This window comes from Crassostrea angulata, chromosome 5 (assembly GCF_025612915.1).
Source record: "Crassostrea angulata isolate pt1a10 chromosome 5, ASM2561291v2, whole genome shotgun sequence".
Taxonomy (NCBI): Eukaryota; Metazoa; Mollusca; class Bivalvia; order Ostreida; family Ostreidae; genus Magallana; species Magallana angulata.
The window spans coordinates 42412062-42422009 of NC_069115.1; positions in this window are offsets into that span (position 1 = coordinate 42412062).

Here is a 9948-nt window from a genome sequence, read left to right on the forward strand (position 1 = left end):
CTTAATATTTTACGTATTGATTAACTTTATTCTATAGATTTCATCAAAGTAGCAGCACTTTTTAATGAAATAAACATTCCCTTAATTTATATCCAAAAGATCGTAACGATCTGTTTAGTGTATTCCCTTGTAAAATGCGGATTTAAATAGGCTTCCCGATATCAAACACATCAAACTTGTATAGTAAATACCATAGAAAAGAAATAATACACGCTTTAAAGAATAATCACATGCCGAATCGAAACAAGCATAATAGACAAGATTTAATGGTATGATAATTGTTTTAAGATTATCTTCTGTTTATTTATAAAATGCATTTTTCCATGTTATAAAATTGATCCGCCTCTCTCTACACAAAAATGCGTCAAAATTTACATTATGACGTCACTTTGACAAGTGCACCGCGATCAGTCAGTTATTAAGGTCTTCCGTCTTCAGCGGAAGACCCTTCTATTTTTCTATTGTTTCTTTTTCACTTTTTAGGGTCTTTCGTTTCCGTTTTCGTTTTAAAGCTTAATATCTCAAAAAGTTTTCAACAGATTTACATGAAACTTTCAGGGATTATGGAGCATCACCGTGCCTTAAAAATGTCAATTTTTTAACCACTACGTCACTTTCGTTTTACGTAACGTCAAATTTTAAATTTTAAAATAGTGATTTTGTCCAGGGCGTTTTTCAAAAACGCGTTTAGATAGAGACTTGAAATTGTCTGTGTGGAAGCATTAATCATTTTTATTTGGACATAAGGCTGTTAATTTAGTTTCCGTCACTTCCGGTCCAAACTGGAAGTGTTTTAAAAATTTTCGAATTTTCGTTTGAATTTCGAATGTTTATGCAGATTATAGAGTTGGTTATACTGAACACGAAACTAAAATCCGTTTGAAAATCAGACGATGCATAACAGAGATATCGGGGTTAAAAAATTGATTTTTCCGGAAATTTTCTTTCCGCGTCCTTAGTTTAAAAAAAAAAGCGTAATGTTCGAAGTAAAATTCACTCGTACCAAAAATAATTTTTCAAGTCGTACTTGAACTTATTCGGATTTTTTTTGTTAAGTCGTTATTGAAATCAAAAAGTTTTTGATAATTCGTACTTAAAATCACTCGGATTTTGTTAAGTCGTACCAGGAATAATTCGATTGTTTTCATCTTTTTTATTTTAGTTATCTTGTTTTTGGTTTAAGAGCTCTGCTTCTTACAGGAACTTCCAGCTTTACTGCCGACATTAACAGGAACCACTCGTTGCTTTGCAACGAGCTTTGCTCTAGTTTTTCTTTCTTTTTCTTGACAATTTTTGTGCAGAAGATTTTTCGGAGATGGGTGGTCCGATTTTTGTCAAATTCTCAGCATCCTTCTATAATCATCTTAAGTTTATATAATTTTTTTTATTTTGTAAAAATCACTTCCGGCTCGGACTTATCCGCCATTTTGTCATTTGAAAAAAAAATACTTGTCCACGCATCTCCTCAAGAACAAGCAAATGTAGACAGCTGGAATTTTCAGGAATGATAGAGGACATAAACATAAAGCCTCACGAGGAAAATCATTGTCCGGAATTGCCGAGTATGCAAGCTAACTGGAGTCAAAATGTAGGGCACGTTTTTGACAAACATTCCATGTCCACACATCTCCTCAAAATAGAGCAAAGATAGAAAGCTGAAATTTTCAGAAATGATGGACGACACAAAAGTCTAGACTCACGAGGAAAATCATTGTCCGGAAATTTCGAATACGGAAGCTAGACGGGGTCAAAATATAGGACACGTTTTTGACGAATTCTTTCTGTCCACGCATCTCCACAAAAACGAGTAAAGATAGATAGCTGCAATTTTACAGATTGGTAGAAGAGATACAAATCTAGCCTCACAAGGAAAATTATTGTCTGGAAATTCTGAATACGGAAGCTAGCTGGGGTCAAAATATAGGACACACTTTCGTTTTCATTGTTTACACATCTATTTTAAAGCTAAAAAAGATAGAAAGCTGAAATGTTCAGGAATGATGAAGGACATGATAGTATATTCCCACGAGAAAAATCATTGTATGGAAATTCCGAGTAGGGAAGCTAAATTTTTAAACTCATATCAAATGTGTAATAATGACCTCAAACTAATTTTAAAACAGAATATCTAAGTTGCACTTATAATTCTGCGACTAATAAAGCTTTTGAAATTGATGGGACGAAATTTAAATTTTTTGAAAATTTTAAATTTAATTAAATCGTGTTACAACCACCTTAGACTAATTTAAAAACATAATATCAAGGTTGTGCTAACAATTCTCCGTCTGATGACATCTTTTTCAAATTGATTGGTTAAACCTTAAATTTTTCAAAAAAATTAAAGTCATTCAAATCGTAATAGAATAACATCAGACTAATTCTAAAACATGGTTTCTTAGTTGCGCTTACAATTCTGCGTCTAATGACATCTTTCTCGAATTGATTGGATGAATTTTAAAAATTTTCAAAAATTTCAATTTAATTAAATCGTGTTAAAATGACCTCATACTAATTTTCAAACATACTATCTAAGTTGCGCTTACAATATTGCGTCTAATGACATCTTTCTCGAAATGATTGGATGAATTTAATTTTTTTTTTAAATTTATAAATTTCATTAAATCGTGTTTAAATTGTCTAAGACTAATTTTAAAATATGATATTTAAGTTACGCTTACAATATTGCGTCTAATGACATCTTTCTCGATATGATTGGTCAATAATCTCATCTCATTGCATCTGATGAAAAATTGGACTAAAGACCCACTCGTTGCTCGCAATGAGATCGCATCTAGATTTTAGTTATCGTTGTTGGACTTATTTGACTACAAAGTTGCACGCATAGGTAATTTTTTATGTAGTTTAATGTTTTCGTACCCATAACAATTGGAAATTACTTTATTTTTTAGCATTTTTGACGACTTGTTGTTTTATGTGATGTCATAGTTAACATTTCCCGTACTTTCTTGTCGGTGCGACCACACAGTAAACCATAACAGTGATGCGTATAAAGAGTTGAAATAATTTACAGTTTCCGAGTTGTGCGCTTCCTCTCCTTTGTGATTGGTAGAAAATACATGATGTGAAAGTTTACAATATTTCATTGGTTGATATACTGTTCAGCGAAAGGGAGATCTATAATTTTCTGATGATCTTTTTACGACTTAACAAATTTTGTAGATTTCTAATCTTAAAAAGTGATAAAACGAAAAAGCAATATAAATTGCTATGCACGAAATTCAGACGTTGATTTTCAGGTCCAACCAGTTGAAAGTAATATTCTATATTATCTATTGAATTAATTCGTTTTTCGATAACGTTATCTCACCTTAGATAGGTAAAACTAATATCATTTAAACAAGATGCTAAAAGCAGTGGTATTACTTTGATTTTATCAAAATAATACAAGTCTACAATATTTCCTAAGATCTCGTTTACTCTACTATAGTCGGTCTCAACTTACACGCTCGGGTACGCATTTCTCAGTTTTAGACACGCAGGCTTAAATGACACATAATAACATAAAATTTTCACTCGCCATACTATGTAGATGACGGTGACATTTATATAAAAAAAGAATTGAACTGTCTTTGAATACTAATTGCTGATTAGGGTTTACTACGGAAACGTATAACCGCCTCTTGATGTTGTGTTCAACCTCTAAATGGCAAATTAAAATTGGTGTCATCTTCTTATAAAATGTATATGTTGTCAAAATTATGTCGACTTGTACAAAGAAAAAAATACAAGAAGATATAATTAGGATGATTTAATCGCTCATTTCAAGCGTTGTTGACTTTGATTAAGTAATTATATTATTTTGCGTTATAACTTTGTCGCATTTATATAAATGCGTAGAAATTTTCTCGCTATCTTTCATATTGAAAATTAATTATGTTGAAATTGTACAGTTTGTGGAACTTTCGCGTCCATATTTTGATAACTTCTTGTCTGTTTAAAAGGAATGTCAACTTAAGTTTGTCGTCTTAATTTTGAGAAACATTTTAACCCAATTAATGTCAACCATAAACACAATAATGTAAAGCAGTAAACATAATAGCTAACTGCAAAGCTCCGTAAGCGTGAAAGAGAGAGAGAGAGAGGGGCGTAGCACATTCTTTAGTAATAAAAAAATCCAACAGTTTTAAAGTGTAAATAAACGAATGCAAAAATAAAACAAATATGATACAACCAAGATTTTAACAGTTTTTTATTATTTCAGTAAATACTTTAATCAATACATGATTGTATTCAAACTAAATTTGCAATGCAAAACGAATAAATTTTTGTAGATTTTAATTAGGTTTCAGATAATACATGTTTAAATGTATACATGAAGAGTTTTATCTACAGTGGAGCATCACTTATCCGGACACTTTTGTCCCCAGGCCAAATCGTCCGGATAGGTGAAGCGTCCGGATATCTGAATTGTGATATTTACCTTTAATATTTATGGAAACATAACTCATAGATTAATTATACAATTAAATATTTTATTTTGATAGCACTACAAAAAAAGTTTAGATTTTGTTTAAATTAACAAAACAAAATATTGTTAAAAACATTATTTAAGGTATGTTTTTTCCACAGGAAACCTAGCACTACATTCTTCAAGGCAACACATACACATGTACATGTACATAACAATCACTGTATTAAACCGATAATTTAATTACATTCGCATAACAAAGCGAAGAGAGGAAAATCGGTGTTCCACTTTACGCTGACAAATCTTTTTCTTCAAGCTAGCGGTGATCGCAACTCTCGCTCTCTTGGCCGGTGGTGTTGACATGTTTGAAGCTGCTCAACATTTGATGATTGAAAATGGGTGATGGGTGAAAATCTGTATATATTCCCTTATTGATAATTGTCCAAGCTATTTTTTCATTGACAGAACTTACCCAAGCTAATTTTACGTATCCATCTTTCTATAGAGTTAATTGCACCCAAGCGATATTTACAAGCAGCGTGAACACTCATCCACGCCATGTTTGGCATAAATTATTATTACACTGTTAATTGAACACACGCTATAAAATTAATGTCGATACCCTGAACATCCCAAGCGGTCTTAATAACTATCGTAAACAGAACTCAAATTATCAAATATTTCATTTCAATTACGTTTTAAAATGAATAGGCGTACGAACGATCTAATCACACTACGATTAATAGAATTTTAATTCAATCAATTGATGACTTTTTTAAACACAAATTAAACAATTTTCATGTCATTTTTATCAAACAATAACAGTTCATAAGTTAAATGGCGACAATTAAACATGTCGCATCCATGGTTACCGTAATATCCTCGGGAGAGTACATAGCGTGACACAGGTGACCCCGATTACCGGACGAAGGCATTGTTTAAAACCAACAACCAGTGTCAGATGTTTTTACACCAATTTACACTTGCGCATAAAAAACTTTTGTGCCCCCGAACACTTAAATGTGACCGTCCGGTTAAATGAGGTAAAATTTAAAGGAAAACTGTATTATGTGGTAAAATTTGACGGTCCGGATCCGGAACGCGGAATTCCGGATAAACGAGACAAATTATTGTGTAAAAATTCCGTTCCCAATAAAAATCGACCGGTAAGTGAAGCGTCCGGATATCTGGCGTCCGGATATCTGAGGCTCCACTGTATACCCAATTAATGATGATTTTACATAATTCGCAGTGTTTTGAAAGATAAATATAAAAATACCGAGAGAAATATGCATTTCCGAAGGTTCTATATATTTCTTAAACTTCAATTTAAAAGTAAAAAAAAGAAAGACTACACATTTGGGTTGGGAACCATGATAAGTTAAATTATTTGATAGTAACGAAAAAGGATATAAGAAATCACAAAGAATGCAGTTTTTGAAATGTTGAATGAAGAGTACCTGAAATAATAAATGTCTTTCTTTATAACTAAAATAAGTTTAACCCCAAAGCATATAGGGGGTTTACCGTTTCTTCTCCATATCATAGCATTCTATCGGTAAACTAATTATTCTAGTCGTTCAAATTTTAGTAAAAATTCCTCTCTGACTTACATAAGTCGCCTAGGTGAATTTGCCAAACACAATTATGTTGCAATAAATTCTGCGACATTTAATTTTGGCGGCATATTTTAAATAAATTTTGTTGTCATAATTAATTTGCTTAACTTTAAAACAATCATATATGACAAAATATTTATGATAATATATTGCGTTCTATATAGTTATATACTAGTTATATACTAGTTAAATATAGTAGGTCGAGCAAAGCTCGTTGCAAAGCAACGAGTGGGATTTCCGTTAATGTCAAAAGTTAAGCTAGAAGTTTTTTTAATGAAGCAGAGTTCTTAAAGCAATTAACATGAGTAACTAAAACAAAAAAAAATCAAATTATTCTTACTACAAGTAAACAAAATTTGAATGATTCTAAGTACGAATTAACAAAAACTTTATCAATTTCAAGAACGACTTAGCAAACACAAATCCGAATGTGTTCAAGTATGACTTGACAGTTTTCGAATTATTTTGAGGTACGAGTTAATTTAGCTTTGAACATAACACTATTTTCTTAACCTAGAATGCCGAATAAAACTTTTCGGAAAACAATTTTTAAACCCCGATATATCGGCCGATGTTAAAACAGATTTCAGTTTTAAATTAAGCTTAATAAGCTTTTGTTTTTGCATTTATAACTAATAACAAATTGTCGCTCAAAAAAGTTATTTAAAAAAGACTGTGTAGCCCTATTGGCACCTGTGTTTTAGTGGCCGACCCTTCAACTCTATACTGGGGTTACCAACCAAAAAAAATGTAAAGTATCATATTGTTAAAAACATTATTCTGAGCAACTTTTCTTCTGCAATGCTTTTCATAATATTTCTCCTTTTCTATATATTGATGATCAGAATTTTGGTCTTCGGGATCCTTAAACCCCCTAATTACGTAACATATGACTTAGGGATGGTACTGTATAAATAAAAAGCTGTACAATGAACATTTTTGCTTCTATAAATAGTTACAAATTATTTTTCAGTAAAGAGTTATCATTAAATGACTTTAAAACTCTCTTGGCCCCTAATTTGAGGTACCTGCTCCTTTTAGTTAATATCAAAGTAAAGCCCATTTAAATTTGAACAACTTGTGTAGTACATATCTTAACAAAATGTCTTTACATTAAAAGATATTACAGAAAATATGCAAAAGAATTCATGAAAAAATTTGGTGCTAATTTTCAAATGCCTCGAGGCCTTTCGTATTTTTCTCATTTGGAAGCAAGGAGGGACATCTACGAACATTCATCTACAATTACTAGAAATTTAAATCTTCGGTCTTAATCAGTTTCGGTGGAGATACGTTGGGAAAATTACCCTTTATTATTTACAAAATCGTCAATATATAAAGCCGAAAATGACGTCATCACTTAATTTTAATAATAAGTAACGACCATAAAGCTCTATTAGTCCTGAAAATTTGGTGCAAATCGGTCGAATAGTTTCTGAGTAATAACGCTCCAAAAAGTCAGAAAAAGAAAAAAAAAGAAAAGAAAAACTAGACCAAAGCTCATTGCAAAGCAGCGTGCTGGTCTTCCGTTAACGTCGAGAGTAAAGCTTGATGATCCTGTAAGAAGCATAATTCTTATCACAAGGGTAACTTTATCAATTTTTTTTAATCGAATAATTCTTGGTACGACTTAACAAACCCCGAATGATTCTGAGTACGAATTAACGATAACATTTGCGATTTCAAGAGCGACTTAACAAAAAATCTTAACGTGCAAAAGTAAGACATAATAAAAATCGAATTATTTTTGGTACAAGTTAATTTCACTTTGAACTTTGCGCTATTTTTAAAACCTAGAACGCGGAATAAAAATTTCCGGAAAAATTGATTTTTTATCCCCAAAATCTCTGCAATACATCGTTCCATTTCAAAGACAGATTTCAGATTTGAATTTACCATGGCAAATTCTATAACACTGCAGTATTACCTTATTTTGTTAAAAAAAATGAAAATTTCCAAAAATTGGAACTCCTTCTGGTTTTAAGCAAAATTGATGAATAAAATTTTAAACCCCCCAGTACACCATAGAATTGATACATCTGTCATCAGTAAAAATTTCAAAGCGATATCTTTAAAGTTTATGGAGATTTCCTCCGGACAAAATCACTTTTTTAAAATTAAACTGGCTGTCAAATTTGAACGGAAAAGTTAACATCTTTTAGGCACGGTAACTTTACAAAGGCTCTGAAAATTTCATTGAAATCGAATGAAAACTTTTTGAGATATAAAGCCGAGAAGGAGTCAGAAATTTTAAAAATGAAATAATAACTAGAGCAAAGCTCGTTGCAAAGTAACGATTTGTTCTTCCGTCCATGTAGAGAGTAAAGCTAGATGTTCATATAAGAAGCAGAGTTTTTAAACCAATAACAAGGGTAACTATAAAAAAATTGAAAAATCAAATATTTCTTGGTACGAGTTAACGAAATTCGAATGATTGAGTATGAATTAACAAACACATTTACGATTTCATGAACGGCTCAACAAAAAAAATCCGAACCTGTCAAAGTAAGACTTAACAAAAATCGAATAATTTTGGTACAAGTTAATTTCACTTTGAACTTTACTCTATTTTTTAAACCTCAAACGCACAATCAAAATTTCCAGGAAAATCGATTTTCAATCCCCAATATCTCTGCAATGCATTGTTTGATTTTAAAACAGGTTTAAGATTTGACTTCACCATGGGAAATTCTATAACACCGTAGTATTGTCTTATTTTGTTCAAAACATTTCCAAAAATTGGAACTTCTTCAAGTTTTGAGCAAAATTGATGAATTAAATTTTAAACCCCCCAGTACACAAAAGATTTGATACATCTATTATCAGTAAACATTTCAAAGCGATATCTTTAAAGTTCATGGATATTTCTTCCGGACAAAATCACTTTTTAAAAAATTAAAAATGGCCGTCAAATGGCTCAAATAAAATAATAATAAAAAGAAACCGAAGAAAAACAAGAGGGAAACGGAGGACCCTAATAAAGAGATAGAAACTGTAGAATAAAAAGAGGTTTTTCCGTTGGAAAAGAAAGACCCTAATAACAATATAGAAGAATGAGAAACAGTATAAAAACAGTAAGGTCTGCCGCTGAAGACGAAAGACTTTAACAAGTAGAGCAATGCTCGTTGGAAAGCAACGAGTGGGTCTTCCTTTAATGTTGAGAGTAATGCTAGAAATTCCTCTCAGAAGTTTTATAACCAATTGACATAAGTAACTAAAACAAAAAAAAAGGATTTATTCCTGGTAAAAGATAACAAAATCCAACTGATTCTAGATACGAATTAACAAAAAATTATTGATTTCAAGAACGACTTAGCAAATACAAATCTGAATGTGTTTAAAAACGATTTAACAATTATCGAATTATTTTAGGTACGAGTGAATTTACCTTTAAACATAAGGTGGCAGGGGACAGTTTTTTGATACAATTCATTGTAGCCAAGGGATGCATGTCTTCGGAACTCTGTAACTAGAATTTCCTCAGTTCCCTTTCAGCACAAATACCTTTAATTCACTCTTTATAAGGCCAATCACCAATTTCTGAAGAAAATTATTAGTCAAAACCTGTAAAATTCTCTACATACTGGTTTTTATGAGATTTTGACTCTTTCATATTTACTCTAGATATAACTATGTTAAAACTCAACCCCCGTTGTGACCCAAACCTAACCAAAGGGGTCATGATTTTCACAACTTTGAATTTACAATACCTGGGGATGCTTCCATATAAGTCCATATATATGGCCAAATGGTTTTTGAGAGGAAGATTTTAAAGATATACTCTATATATTCGAATGTTAAAATTCGACCCCCCCCCCCCCATTGTGGCCCCATCCTACCCCCGGGGGGAGAAAAACAGCTGTACTATGAACATTTTTGCTTCTATAATTATTAACAAAT